Source organism: Chlorocebus sabaeus, chromosome 7 (assembly GCF_047675955.1).
Source record: "Chlorocebus sabaeus isolate Y175 chromosome 7, mChlSab1.0.hap1, whole genome shotgun sequence".
In the NCBI taxonomy this organism is placed as follows: Eukaryota; Metazoa; Chordata; class Mammalia; order Primates; family Cercopithecidae; genus Chlorocebus; species Chlorocebus sabaeus.
Window position 1 is genome coordinate 27,917,794 of NC_132910.1, and position 23,762 is coordinate 27,941,555.

General features: G+C 41.3%; 1 protein-coding gene across 2 annotated transcripts in view; it reads left to right on the forward strand.

Moving 5' to 3' along the window:
- SHROOM3 (shroom family member 3) overlaps positions 1 to 23,762 on the forward strand; it is a 345,976-nt gene that overhangs the window by 144,254 nt on the left and 177,960 nt on the right. The window contains exon 1 of one of the 2 annotated variants that reach the window (XM_037988966.2): positions 4,494 to 4,745. The exons of the other annotated variant lie outside the window; for it this stretch is intronic. The gene's annotated coding sequence lies outside the window, so the exon portion shown is untranslated. Of the gene's footprint in view, positions 1 to 4,493; positions 4,746 to 23,762 lie in introns of those variants that run through there. 2 annotated transcript variants of the gene reach the window in all.

Below are 23,762 nucleotides of genomic sequence, written 5' to 3' on the forward strand. Positions count from 1 at the left end.
CCCAGGAAATTAAATGAAAATGGGCTAGAAGGGAGAAACTGAGCTTATTAAGTTTCTATCTAGGCTCACTGCCCAGTTTTCTTTCAGCCTGAAACCTGTATGTGGGAATTTGCAGAGTTGGGCTAAATTAATCGTGAACCCCACAAAAGTTCATTTACTGTCTAACACATCATCATCATCTTGGACCTGGTCTCTACCCTCGCCATTGAGATTTATTCTACAATCCCTCTTCCTTCTAAAGATGCAGTGTGACTTCCAAAAGTGAGATATACAGGACACCTGTTCTACCTGAATCTTTTGCATATTTTGTAAAGCTGATTTATTAAGCACCTAATAAATGCCAGCCATTGCTCTAGGTGTTTGGGACTCAGCCATGATAAAAATCAAACACCTCTGTCTCATGGAGTTGACATTCTTGTGAGCAGAAGCAATAAATAACAAACACAATACATATGTAAATGAAACAGTGTGTTAGAAGTTGGTGAGTGCTCTTGGAAAAGAAAACCAGACCAAGAGTTCAAGAGGCTGTTTCTATCTCCCCCATTCATAAATTTCCTAAGTTCCTCCTGGGAGTTTAAATGCCTGTGCCCTACAGGCGCATTTAAACCTGCCTTACACAGAAAATCAATCTAGAGAATAGTTTAACTGTTACGGACAGGCACAGAAAAAAAAATCAAAATGAGCAAAGAAATCAGTCTTCATTATTTTGTGCAGCTTTCCCACCATGGAACTTCATCTCTAATCCCAAACAAGCACCTCGCAAGGACATGTGCAAATCATTAAGGAAAAATACCAGCGGAAATCTGGTGTTCAGAAATCAAGGCTATTCATCTTGGTCTGCAGTTCATCAAGAGAGTAACATAAAACTCTCCTGCCTTAGGCTTATAAAATGGTTGTTAGGAGAAAACAGAATGTGCTTGAGTAGATGAGCTTTGAGAGAAAAAAATAAAAGCACCATATTCAAACACTCATCTAGTATATTCCTTTTTATCCTCTCTTCACCACAAATATTAGGACTAGGAAGACACTGAGTGATGTTCTGGACCAGGGGCCTCCTCCAAGGACGACGAACAGAGCTTTAGACAATAAGTAACGTGTTCAAGGTCACGTGCTAATCAGTGGCAGAGCCAGAAGGGAAAGCAAAGTCCCCTCCCTTCTGGTCCAGTGTACAGCAGGGTCCACAGCACTGCTTCCAGATTAGATCATCATTACTTCTTCCAACAAGAATGGCCTAACCCTCTGCAACTGATCGCCAAAGAATCTGGGAAGGGAGAAAGTGACAAGTCAAGATGTTTGTGAAAGCATTCCACATGAGGAACAGATGCGTTTGTTTTTGATCACAGCTGAGTCTGAATGCTCTCTGGAACTCAGATGTGGAGAAAGGAGGAAATACAAGATGGGGCTGTGGGCAGGTCTTACTGGGCTGGGGGAGCAGCGTGGTGTGGACGGTCTTCCTTCTAAATGAGGGGAGCTGGTGCACATTCCAGTGTAAAGAACATCCTATGCACCAGAGTAGTCTGCACTGACTCAGGACGGCATAATCTCCAGACTTGAGGACCCTAGACCTCACCATCCTTCTGTCCATGAGTGGCCACCCAGCCACCCAAGGGTGAAAGGTCATGCGCTATGCTCTCACCTCAGGTCATGATGAAGGTAGGAAGAGCGATCATCCAGACCATACCACCACGACTGGGTAACACTGGAGTTCTTCCTGTAGACCAAGCACTATGCTAAGTGCTTTTTCATAGCATCACCTTCAGTCCTCACATCAGATAGGTACCCGTTTCAGAGGATAGAAAACTGACGCTTGGAAAAGCTGAATAATTTGCCTGCAATCACAAAGCTGGTGAATGCAAAGCCTTTATCTCAGAGGGTGGTGGTTCAAAGCGTGGGCTCTGCAGTCAGATTGCTTGGGTGTGCATTCCAGATCTGCTGCTTGCTGGCTGTAAAATCTTCAACAAGTTACTTAACTTCTCGAAGCCTCAGTTTCCACATCTGTAAAGTTGGAGTAATAATTATAATATTTACCTTATAGAATTGTGGTGATGATTAGAGAACGTAACATGGTAACTACTGACACGTAGTAACTACTAACTATGGGCCAGCTGTAGGTTGGAACCACATGAAATTTCTGTTGTAGTGGACCAAAAATTATCAAATATTGGCAATTTGGCAATTTCATATGATTCAATCTAATATTAATAGGCATCCATTCTTTGTAAATAGCAATGCTTTCCTTATTCATCTCATAATTTGTGAAAGGACAGGTGATTTAATTGCTTTTAACTTTTACTTATTTAATTTCCCTAAAGAGTGACATAGAGGCTGGGTGCAGCGGCTCGCACCTATAATCCTAGCACTTTAGAAAGCTGAGGCGGGCAGATCACCTGAGGTCAGGAGTTCAAAACCAGTCTAGCCAACATGGTGAAACCCCATTTCTACTTAAAAAAATACAAAAATTAGCCGGGTGTGGTGGAACATGCCTGTAATTCCAGCTACTTGGGAGGTGGAGGCAGGAGAATCTCTTGTATGCGGGAGGCAGAGGTTGCCGTGAGCTGAAATTGCACCACTGCACTCCAGCCTGGCAACAGAGCAAGACTCCATCTCAAAAAAAAAAAAAAAAAAAAAAGTCACATAGATTTCTTTTACTGTAACATAGCATCCATGAGGACTGTGTATGCAATATACATGGTTCCCGGAGCCAACAAAATGTTGAGGATGTTGTCACAGAAAATCTGGAGCAGAGGTAGATCTGAAGTGAGCTTTAATTGGACAGAACTGGACTATGAGGAAGTGACTGGTGACACGAATGAGTCCACTCCTGTCTCCTGTAAACTACTGGGAATGTTCTGCTGTTTTCAGGAATGGCGTTCCCATACTAGCCAACTGATTGTGATAAACAAACGTCAAACATGACCATTCATCATTCCGCATAGTAGAGATGAGGTCTGGTCCGCAGCAGGAGGTTATTAAATTTGACATATTCAAAATGAATTGCATGGCCTGGCTGCTCTTGAACTCTGGCTTGCTGGGAGTAGCCTATGATGGAAGGGAATTCCACTCTGTTGTGATGTTTTGGGGAGGTTGCGTGATGGGGAGAGGAAAACATAAAGCTGGGATAAGAACTGTGCTTTCCTAAGAAAAAAGGAGGCTACTTTCGAACGAATGCATCTATGATGCCAGATCTAGTGGGAGGCTTCTCTTCTTTTGAAAGATGTTTCTGTACCCCACCCCATTCCTATCCCACATTTGCCTCAATTTCATTTCCTTATATTTCACATTATAGAGATATAAATAACTCTGCAACTCAAGTGGAACATTCTGGAGAGACAGACTTTCCAGTTAATACAGGAACAATCTTTCAATAAAATTAGTATCACCACTGAAATGCAATGATAACCTTGAGGATGCTTCAGACTTTCTTGGTGTCTGGAATGATTACTACTGCTTGTAGAAAATAATGCCACTGTGAGTTCAGAATTCTGTGTGTGTGGGGAGGGCGGCATGCTTGCTTTCTCTCTTCTTTCTATGCCTAAAAATAACCTGCAAATCTTGTTCAAATTCTTTCGCAAGGAAATTTATAAACTGTCTGTGTATTCTATAATTTTTTTTCCCGTCATGATGGCTCTAAGGAAAATACATTTACATACCCATAAACTCAGACACTCTTGGAGTCCCATTTTCTTTCTGTGTGTGCCTTTTCTCTCTCTCTCTTTGTGTCTATGGTTACTGTTAAGCTGACCCCTACAGTCTGGGGCAAATACCAAACTTGAATCAAGCACTACTTATCCATACAGCTGCGAAGGATTGCGGTTTCAGGGCCTCAGATGATAGATTTAAGTAAAGTCTCTAACTGGATGGAGTTTAGGAAACCTGTTATGATTTCATCTACAAAGGGAGGCTGCATCGCACCCCATTGTGCTGAATTCTAAGATGCAATGTGGTGTTGTTGTTTTGTCTTTTTATGAGCAGCATCTTTATTATAAATGATCTATTTTTATGCCTGTGATTTTTATAATACTGAATTTCATTGTTGAGAACAATGACTGTAGAAAGATCTTTCTTTATTGCTCCTGCCTCTTCTCCCAGCGTCTGCAAGAAACTGTTGCTTGCAAAAACCATAACTAATTAAAAATTGAACTTAATTAGCGACAAAGAAACCCGACTGGCAAGGGCTGGGAGGAAGGGCAGATAAAGCTGCCGACGCTGTGTTCTTCTTTACCTTCGCTTTAATGGTCTTCACAGCACGTCGTGTTTATGAGTCAGAGGACCCTAGAGCGACACTTGTTGGGGACGGGCAGGACACCACAGCCCGACAAGCAGCTCCCGCGAGTGGCGGCGGGAATGCACGCCGGAGCCCGAGTGCCAGCGCGGTGGAAACCGGTTCTCAGGTTCTGGCCGAGTGGACTTCCCCTTACATCAGCGGGCCTGCTTCTGTCAGGCAGGCGGCCGGCGATTGGCCGGGAGGAGGCAGTCATTCAAACTGCCTTTTGTGCTTAGCTAATCAGGGCAGCCCAGGTTCCCAGCGGAGGTGCGACTGTGGTGTCAGACACCTGTGTCTCAGCTCTGCCTTCCTCGGGCTGGCTCCTGCGGATCCTTCCTGGGCCAGAACCGTGCCTCTAGGCCACCTCCCCCAAGCCACCAAGCTCCCGAGGTGGGCCAGCCTTGGCCCAGTGTCACGCAAACAGAAATGTCCAACAGATAACTGAGGACAATGGACCTGCCTGGGCATAGACTTCCTTAAGGTAAGTCCATTTTAAACCAGCGATTTCTCGATGACATTATTTCTCCGTCGATGTTGGCAGAAATGCAATTATTGGGAAGATAAACTAAAGATAGCTAGGGAAGTTGTTCAAGTTAGGCCTTTATGATGAAATCACCAAGGTTTTGGGCTATCAGATATGCTGACAAAATAATATAAAAGAATAAATAAAGACGTACATGGGGAGGAGAGAGCTTGACAAATGACTCTAGTCCTCTCAGGCAACGGGGGCACATTTTCCTATTAGATGAGAAGCTCAAGTGATAACAGAGTAAAGTAACGTTTAGTTAAGGCCAACAAATATATATGCTAACTTGTATAATAATACCAAGTCAGCCCGAATATCTTGGCTCCCTCCAATCATGCAATCTCAGAATTTATAGCCTAATTTTAACTTATTTTTAAAACTATCTTTAACTTTCTCATTTGGGATATGAAGGCAGCTTTTCTTTTTTAGGCTTGTTCAACATGGGTGAATCAATGAATTGCACTTCAATAGCAAAACTCAATTGTCTTGATTGGTGGGCTCACTCTTCTCATCCTTTATGTTTCAGAGCAGGTCGAATTATAAATACAAGCACCTACATTTAAGCAACAGTTGAGATGCTTAGGAATGTAATTCTGTGTGATTCTGATTAAGCCTAAACTGTGCTCTGATTTCATTTTACTGTAAATCAATTGACACATACTTCAGGGACCATCCTGTCTTTGGGGTTGCTGTCACCATATTTGTAACTTGAGGATTTAATAGTTGAAGATGGATAAAAGACTGGTGGTTTGGGACTAGTATTTTCACCCTGTTTTGTTGTGATAGGAAGGAAAGTAATTTTCCCTTGGATTAAAATTGTTTTTTCATTGAAAAATTCTGAAAATGGGTAAAGTTCTCTTTATAAATCTGAAGAGGTTCTGAGACTACTTTTCCCACCTCATTAATTTCGAGGATGTAAACACCTTCATGAAAGGAAGGTGTTTACCAGTTCTCAATGATTCTGTTCAAGTGATAAACAGCAATAGGGCAAACAGGTCATTCAAAATCTGTGTTAATCATCCTCGAATGTTTTTTCTTCCAATGGCTACAGCCAGTTGGAGTTTTCCATTTTTTTCAGCAGTTAGCTAAAGTGTCTTCATAAAAACATTTTCCTGTACTAAGATAACACATTAGTAACATTTAATGTAAATATAAAAAGTACTGTTTTGATAAATAAAAGCACCAGAAATGACATTGCTCAGCAGATGAAATATGATCATCACACAAGTCTATAGCAATCACTTAAAAATATAATGTATATGCAAGTGATTTTAAAATATAGATCCATAGGTAGGTAGAGAAAAAGCGAATTTATAAATGTTGAAGGAGTTAAACAGAAATGAACATCGGAAAGCTAAATAGATATTAAACATTTAGCACTGGTTTATATTTTAAAAATCTACCTTTGCTTATGAATTACAACCTAGAGAATATATGTAAATCAAAGGTAATTTGAGTTAAGGATAAGTCATTTTTTGTATGGAGATGGATAAATACCCTAATCTTATACCCTAATGTTAGCCCTAATCATTGTCTTCCATAAAAACCCCAGTATCCTAAAAAGGTACAGAAAGGGAGAGAGCGGGTTGAAAAACTTCTTAACAATACTTAAAAAGTAAACAAAGTCACAAACCCCACGTTTCATATTAAGAGTGTAGAAAGCCCTTGTTCATATCTGCAGAGTACCAGGGGACTCCAAATATGTAATGTAACACATTCATTAATAACTATGATAAATAGATATTTTATTCCAAGAACAATACCATTAGAGAGTTAGATTGGAGGGCAAGGGGATTAAGTGTCTTAAGTTTATTGTTTCCCGAGTGACCATTTTTAAAAGCCTCCTTCCGGGAACTGTGGAATGCCTGCCAGGCTTCCGGACTGCTGTCTGGTGAAGGTCCCTACTGGTGCTGTGGACAGCACAACACACAATGGGGCACAAGAAAGCCACGCAGCCTCTCCCTCCCAGACACACACTGTGCACCCCATTGGCTCTGCTTGGAAGGTTCAGCTCTGCAAACGGAAGGCTGCAAACATCAGACACCTTCCTCTCTCTGTTTCTGTCTCTCCCTCCTTCTTCTCCCCACAGTGTCCAGCCTTGGCCCCTGACTTTTCCTGGGGTTGGAGAGACCTGTGAGTTCAGAAGCTGAACAGCTGGGTGAAGACCTCCCTTAGCTCAATGTGCTCTGGCCATAGGGAATAGACAAGCAAGCTGAGTTTGGGTAGCCCTAGACACGTGGGAAAAGAAACAGCTTCCTCACCTGCACCCCTCCATAGATGACTTCATTAAAATGTCACTGGTTAATAGGGAAAAGGTAGCACTCCTTGTTAAGCCAAACCCCTAAAAGGCATGTTTGTTAGAAAACAAAAAATAAACCAAAAAATCCCCAGCAGTCTTAATGATCACATTTTGGTGACAGGTGGTAAGGTATGCTTTCGGACAAATGGATGATTTTGGAAGGCATGAAGCTAAGCTGTCTCACACCATTTTGCTTCTTAGTTCGACTGACTGGTTTAAAAAATGAAACCCAAATGATAGCTGCAGAGCGGTATTGGTGGCATATCATCTGATCTCATTGACATAAAAGCTCTTAACAAACTTGTGTGAACCGAAACTGATAGAATGACTGATGTTCCACAAGTGATCAAGAGACTCCTAGCCGGGCACGGTGGCTCATGCCCGTAATCCCAGCACTTTGGGAGGCCAAGACCTGAGGTCAGGAGTTTGAGACCAGCCTGACCAACATGGAGAAACCCCGTCTCTACTAAAAATACAAAATTAGCTGGGCGTGGTGGTGCATGCCTGTAATCCCTGTCACTCAGGAGGCTGAGGCAGGAGAATCACTTGAACCCGGAAGGTGGAGGTTGCAGTGAGCCGAGATTGTGTCATTGCACTCCAGCCTGGGTGATAAGAGTGAAACTCCGTCTCAAAAAACAGAAAAAGAGACTCCCGGCATCAGTCACTGAAGGAGGACTTCGCTTCTGCATTGGAAGCCTGGCTTTAAAGCAAAAACTCTGGTGTTGGAATGTAAATGAGCCCCACCCTGGGAAGCTATGGCTGCTCAGAAACACTTGATTTTTTTTCCGAGTACCAAAGCTCCCTAGTAAGCAGTAGAGCTACCAGTAGACTCCGCCCACTAAACCCGGTGTTCAGCATTGCCCATCAGCCCTCCAGGGGCGGGGGTCCCAGCAATCAGCCTCTGAAGGGAATCTCCAAGTTCTTCCCTTATCTTTACTCTCACAGCAGTGGAGGCCCGGTCTTAGTGACCTGATATTTATGCAATTATTTCTCAGTTGTTTATTAATTGTGGATCACTAGTTCTTCCATCCGAGGTAGGTCATATATCATTATCCTAGTTTGGAAGAGAGAGAGAAGAAGAATGAAGTGGAAGAATTTGTCCAACACTACCAAGAAGTTAGTGAGAAATTAGAACCTCAAATACCATGTGGTTTTCCTTTCGTTTTTGTCTTTCTGTCAAAAGGGAAATCAGGGATCCTTAAACCTTTCCCTGAGCAGTTCTCTGTGGGCACTAAAATGCTTCAGGCCAAAAATGTGCTGGTTCTCTTAACCAGATGAATCTGCGACTGAGAGAGCATTAAAACAATGAAATGAATTGGGCGTGTGCTCACCTGAACAACTCAAAACTCCAGTGGGTTGCTGGTAAAGTTTTCCTGAAGCCTAAATTGAGAACAGCACCCTCTCACCTCTGGCTTTTTCCTGGAAAGACCTGATCATTTCATTTATAACAAATTTCAACCCTGGCCCCTTGACCAGGGAGGCCAGCTGCGGGTGAGCCGTCTGAAGGTGGCTGGCCTGCATTGCCTCCGAAGGTATTTCAGGAATGTTAATGGTATGCCTGAGTGGAGGCCTCAGAGCTCGGAGCTAAGGCCTGAGAACTGTTCTTGTGGCCATCTGTTGTGGCCCAGGAAGTCTCATAGCAACAGCTTCTCAAGAATGGTGCTTTTTTTTTTTTTTTTTTTTTAATTAAAATTAACTCACACAAAACCAAAAAACTGCTCCATTGCTCAAGAAGAATCGGGACAGCATTCAGATTCTTTCTACAGAGTGATGAGCTTTTAAGGAAGAAAAGCCCCCACATCCTTCATGCCTGTTCTTTAAATGAGCAATTTGTACTTGGTGTTGAGGTCTTAATTTTTTTTTCTCCCCCGGGATAAAATTCTTTTTTTGGAAAGGAATGGAGGTGAAAACAAGTTTCCAAGGCTGTGGAGAAAATAGTCAGCAAAAATATGGTTAAGAAAAAAGTGGTTTTTTGAGATTTTCCTGGTATTTGTTGCTCTTAGCGATCCTGTCAGCAGCTTCATTTTTCCCCCTCTGTAATAATGTGAGCTTTATACGCCTGGCTATTTAGTTAGTGAAATGAACTTCAGACAAAGACACTAATTTTACTATGATGATGTATGCCCTCCGGTATGAATCTCTTGAATCTGTGCAACAGCCGACCTCAGAAAAAGAGGTAGGGAAAGTAATATTTGTAGTTCTATATTTTTTCATTGATGAGACATTAAGTTAGTCATTTACAAAAACTGAGGATTTTCCCTCAGGATAGAAGACACTGTAAAGTGACAAATACATGAAGCCTGGGCAGGCATGCCAGATAGAGACAAAAGAATTCTATTCTGTTCTGCATTGTACCCCTTACCGGGCTATTTCAGGAAGGCACACAGCCTCTCAGATCACAGTGCCTCATCTGCAAATTGGATTCCTGCATTGTTAAGGAGGTTAAATATAATCACCTAAAAGGAACTTGGGAAAAGATCCTTGAATCTGAATGGCATCTATAAAGAAGTATTATACGCTGTCATTCTTGCTGTGGCACAACCCTGGGAAAACATTTTCATGAGAACTTTTAGATCTCCTTCATTTTTTAGTTTGGCACATTTCCCTCAAGTTTTGTGACAAAAAATTTCCCAGAAGAGTCGCAAAATATTCCAAGTGATTTTTGACTATTGTTACATAATTCCAGAATATGGAACGCACTTGGAATACTTCTTTTTATTCTTGACTGGTGGTGTGTATTGCTACTTACGTATTATTCAAATGTAATACATTGCCTTTAGTAATGGCGCCAAACTCTACTTACGAGTTATTTAGATCTATTACATTGCCCTTAGTAATGGCGCCAACCTACCCGGAAAGGGATATGTACTTCAAGTTTGGTTTCTGAAACACGGTTCCTAATGATGTTTTTCTTTCTGCAAAAGGCCTGACTCTTACCCTCTTTGTGCGTATTGCCTCCCATATACAATATAACCACCACATGTTTATGAAGTGCCTACCGTGTATCAGGTGGGTTTCTAGGTACCAAGTTTAGAACTGTGAACAAAAGTAGACAAAAATTCTGGCACACGTTTCTAGTCAAGTGACACAGGTAACAAGTCAGATAACACAAAAATACGTCAATTGTATTATAGGCTAGAAAATGATAACTGCTATGGAAAATACATAAAGCAGAGAAGTATGTCATATGATGGCAGAGAGGGTATTGCAATTTTCTAGGGGGTGGTGGAAGGACCTGCTAAGAAGATGATATTTAAAGGAAAACTTGAAAGAGGGGAGAAAATGAGCCTTGAAGGTTACCTGGGGAGCACTGCTGACAGAGAGAAGAGCATGTGCAAAGGCCCTGGGGCAGATGTGTTTGGGAAAGAGCTGGGAGGCCAGTGTGGGTGGAGCAGAATGTGGCAGGGGCAGAGAGACAGAGTGGGTCACTGGGAGGCAGTTAGCTTTTACTCTGAATAAATCCTAGGAGAACTTGCTTCACAGAGCAGTTGTGAGCATTAAATGAAATAATTTGTGCAAAGCCTTCCATAGAGTGCCTAGCACACAAAAAAATCTTCTGTACTTGTTAGCTGTCATCCATTTATTTATTATTACCACTACGTAGTCTGGGATTTAAGGATGAAATGATGTGAGCACACAGCACAGAGCTTTGTTTTGATCAAAGTTAATTGTTTCTTATGAGAATTAAACTCCCAACCTTGGCCTCTTAAATATTAAATTCTATCAGCTGAGAAGGTTCCAAGTCTACATTGTCACACCTACAGAGAAATAAAGCTTACTTTTAAAAAACTGGCCCTGATTAAGCTAAATCATTGTTTCCATTTTGAAAGTACCAAGTCCATGCTGTCTAGGGACAGGTGTATTTTGAAACATTTGGTTCCAATTTCAGCTACAAAAGTCTTGTTGAATTCCACTGAATTCGCATGATCTCACAATGCACTCATGTTTGAGTCTTAATATCAATTCCCTTTTCTAGGCGGCAGGATTCAAGGTAGGGAGGAGCATATTGCAGATATAATGAAAATAAGGCGTCAATGTGCTTTTCTTCTCCCCAGAGTCCAGAAGCAAGATTACCTTTCAGGGCACTTCAGGGACCCTTTCTCAAAATGCTCTTCCTGGACACCCCTTTGAATGTCTAGATTCTGTTGATCTCCTCCTTTGAAACTGAGGGACTTGGGTCATAACTCATGTCGAGTGATGACTAGCTCAGGAAATTAGAACAAGTCAGGGAATCCTTTTCTCCAAGCATATGAAGACCATCATTTAGAGTCAGGGATATCCTTGCACCAGAACCACCATAAGCAGTTTGGGAGCAACAAAAGGAATTATTGATGATAACTAGAGATGCTCAATGAATGAAAAGATCTGTCTAAAACTGTGCACCTTCATCATTGGAAATACTTCAGGAGAGGTTGATTAATCAGTCAATAGTCAGAGGGGTTTGAGTTTATCCACATGACATACCAAAAGAACCCCTTTGGAGTTAAGAAATAACCCCTAGTGGATTTGGGATCCTACCAGAGATCATGTAATTAATGACCCAGAAAGGTACCATGTTTTTACCTCTTCAACCCAAAGACAGTAAAGAACATGGATGATATAATTTAATATAAATCTGAAAGAATGATAAAACCACCCATGATGACTGGCCCTGTTGTTTATTTAGTTGGTCAAGTTCTAATCTTTTGGCTTCATGAGTTCCACTATTTTTGATGACATATCTTGTATATTTTTAGTTGTAAATCAGTAATCTTTATGGCATTCCTCTAATTATTAAGCAATGTAAACTCTTTTTAAAAATTTGGGTGAGAGCTTGACTTCTAAGATCCCTTCCAAATTTGTGCTTCTGCTTCATCCTTCCAAGATCTGCTTATTAAAAACCAAATTATTCAGGAAAAGTCACCTTAAATTCTCTTTAACTGATGCCTTAGTTTGGGAATTCTGAGAGCCAGAAGCAACTGATTGTAGAAGCCCTATTTCACTTAGGGGCAGTGGCTAGAGGAGTCATTTTCCTGCAGTGTCACCCTGGTCCTGGTTCCTGGAACCCCAGTTCCCAACACTGATAATACTGTGTTCCTGTTTGTAGTTTCCAGTGTTGTCACATCACTACTGCTGGCTGCCAGGTTGCTCGGTTATGATCAGTGGGTGGAGTGGACTGGAGCTCTTTTTTTCTTTTGGAAAAATGTTTCTGTAGTGCTTATTCTCAGTGATTTGCAAAAATGCTATCTCTCTTAACCCAATGACAGAGCTACAGTTTTTGTCCCCATTTAACAGGTTAAACAATTGAGATACAGGGAACGAATCCAAAGTCACACAGTGACAGGGACTTGAACCCAGGTCATCTGTCAACAGAGTCTGCTTTTAGCTGCTACACTGGATTTCTCATCCACAAAATGTCTAATCCTATGTGCTCTTTTTATTTGTTTTAGCTCTCCTGTTGATTTAGAGGGAAAACTGATATGGCATATTATTACATTTTATTGCCCTCTGTGAGGGCAGAGAACATAACCTATTGATACCAGTGCCTAGTGTAGTGCCTGGTGCATGCAGATACTCAAATATTTGTTGACTGAGTGAGGGAGTGAGGGTGTGACATGAATAAACAATAGTAAGGCCATAGAAATGCCTTCCTAGTCTCAAGAGTCACAGAGATGTATGTAATCGCAGGATGTCATTTACATAAAAACTTTAACTTTGAAAAGTTAAAAAACATAAAATTAGAGGTGAGGACATCATGGGACAATTACAGTGTTTGAACCAGTGTCAACAGTTTCATCCCTTGTTAGGTACTCATTCATAGTTTAATTAATAAATCACATTGCACTGGAAGTGTAGCTCCAAAGGACCCTGATGTCAGACTAACACCCGCTATGTGACAACTGGGGAGGGAACAGGGAACCATTGGAATGCCATGAGTTCCACTAAATCAGGGCTTTACTGTGTGATCTGGATTTGGTGCATTTAACAAATGGACATTGAGACTCACAGATTTGTTATGGAGTAGAGAAAGGAAGCCTGAATCTTGACAATGCCAGTGTCTAAGGGAACATTTGGGTGCAATGAACATAAACTCACTCAGACCAGCTCAAATAAAAAGAGACAAAGATATCAAGATATGAAGGAAGCTTTTGAAATTCAACTGTAGGAAGCCAGAAACACCTCAACGTTAACCTAGTGATAAAAAGCTCTTAGAGTCAGAAGGCCTGTGTGTGAGTTCCAACCTTGGCATTGATGAATTTGTGACTTTGGGTAAGTTACCTAACATTTCTGAACCTCATTTACTTATCTAAAAAGTAGGGAATAATCAAAGTTTCTACCTTGTTGTGTTGTTGTATAGTTTAAGTGAGATAATACATATAAAGCACTTGGAACACTGCCTGACATGTAATAGGAACTCAGTAACCATTAACTCTTATTATTGTTTAGAAAGTAGGCAGCTATTCACTTTCTTTTTGGATTGCATGGTTGTTCATTTCAGCTGACTTTGAACATCAGTTCCATTGCTTTGTCTGCAGACTGGCTTTCTGAAAGACATGGTGCCAGGGTTAATTTAATGGCATAGTGATGTCATCAAAGCTCCAGGTTTGTCTGTATTTTCATTCTACTACCCTTAGCATGATGATTTTCTTCCTTACGTTTGTTCCTCATGGTTGCAAGGTGTTTGCTGCAGCTCCAGGCATCATGTCCTCACAGAGCCTTGTCCAAAGAAGGGAAGGAGTTCTAGTTTTGTGTATTTCATCAAGAATGAGAAATACTTTTTAAAAAATCCTCCTGCAAACTCTCTTTTTTTGCAAGTCAGATCTCATTAGTTAGGTTTATGTCCTATATCCTTGTCTACACTAGTAACTGGCAGGGAGTCAGATTACCATGAATAGTATGGTTAATCCCTTCGGGTGATGAAGGAGCTGACTTTCTGAGCACGTCATTATCTGATGCTGCAATGGAATCAAAATTATCCTTATGGAGTGAAACAGGGAACAGTGACCACTGAGTAAACAATTATGAGGGCTGTTTTAGATAAGCAAGTGTCTAAGCCAGGCGAATCGGAGTATTTCTTTGGAATTTTATCTTTTGTACATGGAGTCTAAGAGGAGGCAGAACTCTTGCAGTTGTTAATCTGGGATAAGGTAAACCCAAAGTTCTCTGCACTGTGGTTGTTTTCTGTGTACTTTACCCCTGCATGCACACACACTGAATCCTATTTCAAAGATAAAAGTGAGGTCTTTTTTTTTCACCTTGCATTCTCTATCTATATACTTTCTTTTTTTTTCTTTTCTTTTTTTTTTTTTTTTTAAGATGGAGCCTCGCTCTGTCGCCCAGGCTGGAGTGCAGTGGCGCGATCTTGGCTCACTGCAAGCTCCGCCTCCCAGGTTCATGCCATTCTCCTGCCTCAGCCTCCCAAGTAGCTGGGACTACAGGCGCCTGCCACCACGCCCGGCTAATTTTTTTTTTTTGTATTTTAGTAGAGACGTGTATTATAGAGAGTAGTATTTTATTCACCGTGTTAGCCAGGATGGTCTTGATCTCCTGACCTCATGATCCACCCGTCTCGGCCTCCCAAAGTGCTGGGATTACAGGCGTGAGCCACTGTGCCTGGCTATCTATACACTTTCATGCGCCACATAATAACATTGGGGTCGATGACAGACCCCATGCATGACAGTGGTTCCGTAAACTGATAATGGAGCATACACAGAAGTGATACACAGTACTTGATATTGGCCCTGCAGATCAAGTAGGGGAAATGTTTGATATTCAGTAATGTGCTGGGACATTTTCGTATGAAAAAATAGAGAGCCAGGTGTGGTGGCTTGTGCCTATGATCCCAGCTACTCGGGAGTTAGAGGCAAGAGGATGGCTTGAGCCTGGGAGGTAGAGGCTGCAGTGAGCTGTGATCACACCACTGTACTCCAGCCTGGGCAAGAGAGCAAGACCCTGTCTCTAAAAAGAAAAGCAAAAGATGTTGTATATAACATCTAGGTTTGTGTAAATACTGTCTATGATGTTTGTATGATGAAATTGCCTAATCGGGCATTTCTTGTCACATATCCCTATGGTTCAGCAATGTATGACTGTGTCTAGATGTATAGGTAGGTAGATAGGCACAGAGACACACACACACACACACACATACACACACACACACACATATACTCCAATGGATGCTGCCTCTCCCAAGGAAGAACCTGACAATAATTTCCAGTCCCTGAGGCCATCTCCATCCCTGGCCTTCCCAAGAAATTCCCATTTTTGCTTGAATTTCTCTGTGGGTCACTGTGTCATTTGCAACAATAACAAAATCCCATCAGAAGCATTCTCCTAAGCTTCTGGGATTCTGTCCCCCACATTTACTAGTGTGTGGCCCTGGCTCACCCCAGAGCCATCACTGGACTCTACCCCATGTGCCCCACAGCTCTAGAGCCTTATCACCTGATAAACTCAGCCTCGCGCCAGCACCAGGTCGCACCAGCAGCAATGTGAACATCTCTGCCTGTAGCTGAGGAAGAGCTGGTCTAGCCTCACCCCTTCAACTGGGGCTTGATCGGGACCTGTTCTCCTAGAATAGATAGCAATGGAGAGACAGTAACTTCTGTCTCTGATAAAAGGTTTAATATCTGCCAAGTCTTTCCTAAAGCGACTCAGCAAAAGAAACCACCCTACTGACAAGTACATTTTTTCATAAATAAAATGACTTGATTTCAGATATACAAGTGCCTTTGACAGGGAGTTTAAATCTGGTGGCTGTATTCCTTTTGGCCTGACTTATATAGGAGAAGAGAATTGTGGATTCCTATCAGTGGGAAATTAGTAAAGGATTGGAGGAGCAAGTGACTAGGAGAGCAGAGTGAAGTCATAAACAAAATCAGTGTGGCCATCAGGGCAGGCCAATTGGACTAATGAGAAAAATCCCTTGGAAGGTGGAAATATGAGACATTGAGACTGTCATTCAGGAAGTATGGATAGATCTTTTTTTAAATGTTTATTTTTACTATTTTGTTATGAAAATGGTATAAACATTTGTGAAAGTAGAGAGTCCCACGAATTCCCACGCAGCCACCCTCCAGCTGCATGGCTCTTGTTAAGTAGAACAAGTCAGGGAGGAGGAGAAGATGAAAGAAAGGAGCAGGATCCAGTGAAGGACAAAATGTTCAGTGACAGATCTATTAGTGAACTTGTCAAGCGGGGACAGGAAGCTGAAATCCAAGATGTTTATTCTTCTTAATCATAGGTTAATGAAATAATTGCTAAATGAGATCTGGCTTCTAGCCATTTGAGTAGGGATTATGTAACTTGAGGAAGCAGATCCCATGGTGTAATCTCCAAATTGCTGGGTGTGGGGGAAGCAAAAGGCCCCCATCTAACAGGGTGACAAGGCTAAGACAGCAAGTCAGCATTTATTTGTTTGTTTGGCATTTAGCAACTATTTGTCTACAGTCTCCCAGGCACTGTGCTAGGCTTTGTGAGCATGCAAATCTGAAGGACCAGGTTCTTGCTTTCAGAGAATGCAGCATCTACTGGTGAAAGTAGATAGGAAAATCTATGATTATAACAGGCATGCTATAATGAAGTTTTTCGGGTAGCATAGAAAAGATGAAAGCTTCTTGCAGGAGGATGATTGTTTTGATCTTTGGAAGGATGAACAGGCGTTTGGTAGATGGATTTAGTGAGTGAAAGCATTCTAGCTAGACAAAGTAGCTTACACAAAGGCAGAGAGGTACTCAAAGAGAACCTTAAGTCAGGGCTGCAGGGCTGATGGCATACTTGTGACCTGCTAAAAGACAAGGTGGGGATGGGATAGGGGTGGCCAGGAAGTGGGGAGCAGGGGCTAACGTTCAGCCTGGGCTTCACCCCCTGGGGCAGCTGTATCCACCTGGAGGAGGTGTCTTTTTTCTGGTTTGACAAGGGGCCACATGGGCCCTGTCTGAGTGTATTTAGTATTCTTTGACTAAAGAGTATGTGTGAGGATGCTCATGAGTTTGAACAGAACCCAGAAAGGTGATGGGGCATTAATAAATAATTAAAAGGCAGAATAGTGACAAAATCAGACTTGTGCTTGCGAAAGACGATTCTGGCTGCACTTTGGGAGGTGGTTTTGAAGATGTTAAGTCCAAAGGAAAGTAAATTAGTGAGAAAAGGCTGGAACAGGTGAAAAATAATGGGGGCCTGAATGACAGCTGTGGGAGGGGAAGGAAAGGAAGTGATGCCTTGAATATCCAGAAGGTACAGCAGGTAGACTTGGTGACGGGCTGGCTGCTTGGGTGCAGGGGAGCAAGGCGAGGAGGATGACTCCTAGGGTTTTAGCTTTAGCAGCTCAGCGGGAGATTATCACATCCCAGTAAAGATCAATAAACCCAAGAACTTTGCCATAGTGTGTGCTGAGGTGTTACCTGTTGAATAATAACAATAAAAATGTTCTTTATATAATCACGGTGGTTAAAGATTAAAAGGAGGGCTTCAGTAGTAGCTTTTGAGACAGAAGAAAAAGACCTTGATCCTGAGTTGTGTCCCTTCAGAGAATGAGCAATTGATATGAAAGGAAACTGTAGGGTCTTTTGCATTGTGATCCCATTCAAGTACCGCAAAATCTCCTGTAGTGGATAGTTTGCCCAGTCAAGATAGGTTGGAGAGTAATGCCCAACTGCAGAAAGTTAGTTCACCTCCTTTGTTCTTTCTTTCAAGATGAAAATAATATAAATCTCGGGTACCTTAGACCCTTTCTCATTGTTTTGGAGAAAGCAGTTTTTTGTTTTGTTTTGTTTCTGATGGTGGACATGTCAGCAGCATTCTTTCTGTCTCCCTGTGCTTATCGTGATGGTGTCCTAGCACAGGCTTTGAAGTTGAATGATCCTAGGTTTGAATTCCTAGTTCATCACCATCTGTCACTTTGGGCAGAATACTTATCTCTGTGAACCTCATCTGTAAAATGTAGGGAAACATGATTTCCTCATGGAGCTGTTATGAGGATTAAGGGACAAGGAAAGTGGAGTGCTTGACATAGGATCTGCAGGCCACATGCTGGTCACAAGTGGTGGCTGTGGAAGTGAGCTTTGTTGGTGCTACTGTACTTGTTATTAATGCCAGTGTTCAGATATCAAGAAAAGATATGACACCTGGAATCCCAGCACTTTGGGAGGCCAAGGTGGGAGGATCAATGAGCCCAGGACAATGTAGTGGACCCTATCTCTACAAAAACATTTTTTTAAAAAATTAGCCAGATGTGCTGGCACACACCTGTAAGTTCCAGCTACTCAGGAGGCTGAAGTAGGAAGATGGCTTGAGCCCAGGAGGTCAAGGCTGCAGTGAGCCACGATTGTGCCACTGTACTCCAGCCTGGGTGACCGAGTGAGACCCTGTCTCAAAAATAAATAAGTAAATAAATAAAAAAGACTTGCTTTTGCAGCCTTTGATTATTCCTTGGGCCTGCATCTATTAGATGCTGACTGTATATATCACGTTGCCTTCTTTGTGGGTTAACCTGAGGAGAAACAGTTCCATGCCACTTGAGTCAAAGAGCAGGTTATATACATGGCTTGCTCCTTCCTGACGTGTCTGGAGATACTGTGCTGATTATGCTTGGGATGGAGAAGCGTACCATTAGACTCTAGAAATCCCTGGAAAGAAAGCAGAAAACTGTGGTACTTTCAGCTTTCACATGATCAAGGTGTTTTCCTAGGGTACAATAGGCCACTGAAGCTACACTTGATATTACATTAATAATTCAGCAACGCACATTAATTAACTACCAGCCCATGGCTTTAGCAGCTAATAGCACCTAAAGAAAATGTACTTCAACTTTCTTATCAAGAAATGGTCTTGATAAGACACCGGGTGACTGTAACTTTGGTCATTGCTCTGGAATGTTCCTGATGGTGCTGCCAGTTTTCATTGTCCATAGGTGCAATATGGAAATTTTTATAAATACTCCCATTAAACACTTTTACAAATTAACAGCATTTTTATACTGTATTGTAACTGAAAACGAACGAGTATTTTTCTTATCTCACCTGTAGAAAAGGGAGTGGTGAGAATTCAGGAGTTAATATTGTTAAAATACCTGAGATAAGAAATACGTGTTGAAGTATTCCTGGTTTTGATTGCCACTGAATCCTCATGAAGCAACCACAAAAATGAAACAGAATCAGGAACTAGGAAAAGTGGAAAGTCTGTATTTTTATACTACTCTAAAATCTATAAGGTTGGTGCAAAAGTAATCTCAGCTTTTGCAATTACTTTAACGGCAAAAGCCACAATTACTTTTGCATTATCCCATGCCTTTGAGAAGGAAGAGAAGTTTTCAGAGTGTTTAAAATTAGCCACCCATAGTTTGCTGTAAAAGGGACATAAAATTTGGTGATGGTTAAAAATGTACATCAGTGGTTCTCAGCTAGAGGCTATTTCCCTCCAGGGGACATTAAACAATATCTGGAAACATTTTTGATAGTCACAACTGTGTGTGGTGTGGGGAGGGGGTCATGCTACTGGCATCTAGTGGGTAGAGGTCAGGGATGCTGCCAAAATCCTGCAATGCACAGGAAAGGTCCCCCAATAGAGAATTACCTGGCCCCAGTTCTCAGTAGTGCCAAGGCTGAGAAACACTGAGTAAAATAACAGCTGTTGGGAGCTTCTACCACTGGACTGTCTCTTTCAGCAAGAAATTAGCCATCCTGTTCATTCAGATTATTTTCCTCAGGTTATGTAAGGAAAATGTACTCCTCTACTTTCTTTTTTATTTATTTATTGCCCAGGCTGGAGTGCAGTGGTGTGATCTCGGCTCACTGCAACCTCAGCCTCCCAGGTTCAAGCGATTCTCCTGCATTAGCCTCCCAAGTAGCCGGGACTACAGGTGCGCCACCATGCCCAGATAATTTTTTGTACTTTTAGTAGGGACAGGATTTCACTATGTTGGTGGCCAGACTGGTCTCCAACTCCTGACCTCAGGTGATCCATTCACCTTGGCCTCCCAAAGTGCTGGGATTACAGGTGTGAGCCACCACACCCGGCCTTACTCTTCTACTTTCTTATAGGTTTAGTCTGGACTATCTTCTTCATATATAGCTCTCAAATTGTCAGACAATTCAGTCCCCAAAGTCTTCAGGCCAGGTGCTTGAAAGATTGTAGGTGCAAAAAAACAACAACCAGGTTGATTCAAGGGTTCACTTCTTAGCTGATTGGTTCAGCACCCTGTGGACACACAGCTGTTTTGTGGTGATAAAGAGAGCTGAAGAAAGAAAGAAGTTGGTTGAGGAAATGTCTTCACATTTCAACACTCCCCTTCAAGGAAAGGGAAAGTTGGTTTTTCAAATACTTGCCAAGCGTGAAGCCATCCAGGAGCAATTACAGAATGTTCCTTTCAATCTTTCTCCTCTGTTTTCCTTGACTTATTTTATGAACTGTTTATTGAGTACTTACCATCCCAATCCTTATGATAAGTACTGCTCCTGATACAAAGAAAACTCAAATGATTTTAAGAATAACTAAAAAAAATTACAAAGTCCTGTAGGTCATCACCTACAGGAAAAAGAAATGTTGGGCAAAGGATTTCTCTCCTAGATTTTATGTATTTATATCTTACAACATATAAAGTTAAATATACATTTTTCTATGCATTTGTCTATTGAAAACTGTTAAAATATAGAAATTTATAATAAATGATACAGCCTTATGTTAATTTTCTTGGTTTTTTTCCCCCTTAGAATGCTTTTGCTTTATCTGGAAAGATTACCCAGTTCTGGGGCTTACTAGTGGCAATATATTGATATATAGTAGGCAAAATTAAATTTAATTACAATAAATAAGCTTCATTATATGAAATAGGCTGGTGTTAAATTGGATCTCTCTTGGTCCAGCCTCTAGGAAAACAAATTACTTTTCATTATGATAAATGTGAATGTATCTCCAGATACTTCACTGGAACTCACTGTACAAATATGACAGAAGAGTTAGTATGGTGGACCCTGGAGCCAGGCTGCTTGGATTAAAATCCTGGCTCTGCCACTGACACTCTGTGACTGTGCAACCTTAGACAGATCACTTCCCTCCTTATACCTCAGTTTCCTTATCTTCAAATGAGGATAACAGTCATAGTATTTTTCTTAGAAGGTGATTATAAGAATTGAATGAGTTATGCATGTAACTAGCACATAGTAAATACTCAAGATACATTATTTTTATTGTCATCATTGTTGTTGCGTTGTATTTTATTTCCTGTATTTGTACTAAAGATGGACTGATGGATAGAGTCATTGCAGCTTCCCCAAGTGTAATGTGGTATAAACGCACCTAATTGTGATTCCACATGTTCCTCGAGATAGTTATCTTTTAAACACACATACTTGGCCGGGCGCGGTGGCTCACACCTGTAATCCCAGCACTTTGGAAGGCCAAGGAGAGCAGATCATGAGGTCAGGAGATTGAAACCATCCTGGCTAACACGGTGAAACCCATCTCTACTAAAAATACAAAAAATTAGCTGGGTGTGGTCGCACGCACCTGTAGTCCCAGCTACTTGGGAGGCTGAGGCAGGAGAATCACTTGAACCCAGGAAGTGGAGGTTGCAGTGAGCCAAGATTGCTCCACTGCACTCCAGCCTGGGTGAGAGAATGAGACTTTGTCTCAAAAAAAAAAAACAAAAAACAAAAAACACAAACAACAACAACAAAAAACCATACTTTACAACTAACAGGACATTTATTGATTGATTTATATGAGCAAAGCCTCTGACTTTCTATGCAGTATGACCATATGAAATAATGGAATAAGACCACCAAAATGGAATAAGTATTTTTTTTAAAATACTTTAAGTTCTAGGGCACATGTGCACCACATGCAGGTTTGTTACATAGGTATACATGTACCATGTTGGTTTGCTGCACCCATCACTGCACCCACTAGTTCAAGTGATTCTCCTGCCTCAGCCTCCTGAGTAGTTGGGATTACAGGCACCTGCCACCCCATCTCTTAGTAGAGGTGGGGTTTCACTATGTTGACCAGGCTGTTCTCAAACTCCTGACCTCGTGATCCACCCACCTCGGCCTCCCAAAGTACTGGAATTGCAGCCACTGCGCCTGGCTGCGTATTGTATTCTTAAGCCTCTAGAGCATCTCAGTCTTCAGGCAGCAGAGGACGTATATTAGAATTGGAGCCTCTGGCTGCCTTGGAAGAGGATGCTTTCAACTCTTTTAGCCTGTTGTAATTCTTGGGGGCTATTGGTTGATTGTGCTTTAAAAGATGTTGATATCAAATATGGTCTGGCTATATTTATGCCAAGTTGCTGACATGTTGTGTAATATTTATTGTTCCTAATGCATGATAGGATCAAAATGCTGTACACAAACAGGTAAAGATGGTTTTGCAGCTTTGGGTTTTCAATTTATTTTCTAGAACATATCTCACCTGCTCTCCTACATAAAGATGCATGATTGTTTTTGAGCTCAACTAAATTTAGTGTGGTATCTAAGTTGTCTGTGTGTTATTCTGGTGAGCAAAGGTGCTTGATCAAAATGATCTCTTGAAAGTTTGAATGTCCTCGTTAAAATGTTCAAATGGGAACCATCCACCTAAAGGATACCACGAAAATATTAGAAATCATTTTTTTAAGCATTGATGTTGGTAATTGTTAGACAATGTCTGAAACTTTTGAAATCATAACCATCTAAGGCAGTATAGGAAAGAGAAATAGTAGGGATGTAGAAACACTAAAATCGTAAGTTTTATAAGACAAAAGTGACCTTGCGTTCAAAATAAGATTTCTAGGAATTTGTTCTGTTTATTTTAGATTGAATTTGTAGTAAGTAAACAATTACCAGACTATATAACGCTAAGGAGTTACTTGTCTATAAAACCAAAAATGTGAACTAGTTTATTTCTAGGGTACATTTTGTCTCTAAAATGCCAAAAATCAATCTAATATGTTTCCCTGGATTGAATTCCTCAAGGGTCAAGGTGCATGCACCTTTGATATAGTGCTGAACGAAGCATTACTAATAAACATTAACTGATTTGGATTTAAATACCTCTTATACAGCTCAAATGCAGGCTTGAAAAGTAATGTCCCCATGGCGGTAAAAGCATCAGTTTGAGTGTACGTGTGGAAAGATTTGTTGTAGGAAGATCAGTCAGCCCTATTTCATGATGACTTCAGTGGTGTCGGTGCAGCAGTGGAGTCATGGCCATGACAGCATCATCAGAGTGAACTTTAATTAAAAACAAGTGGAGAAATCAACAGCCAGGATTTATCCAGGAAATAACTAAATGACATACAGCCCGGCAGAGAGATATCGAGGCACCATTTTATTGCATTCTAGTGAGAGAGAATAGTTCTCATTATAAAAATTCTAAGAAAAGTTGGAAAATAATGAGCACTATAAATTAGATTTGAATTTGACATGCCTTTTAGCCTCAACACATCCCATTCTGTATCCCCTTAAACTGTCAGAGAACAGGCAGGTATGACTCGTTCCTCAAACTTGGGTAAGCAGAAACTAAAATAATCCTATTTAAGAAATAAATAGCAAAAGGAAACTATAAAGAAATGGTCAAATAGAATTGCTTAGTTGTTGAGAGAACTATGTAACTTAGCTAAGTGACAACAAAGGGAAAAAACCTAATGAAGTTGCTGAAGAGGGGGAAAATATTTTTTCAGTGGCACAAATCCCAGAGCAAAAACAAAAACA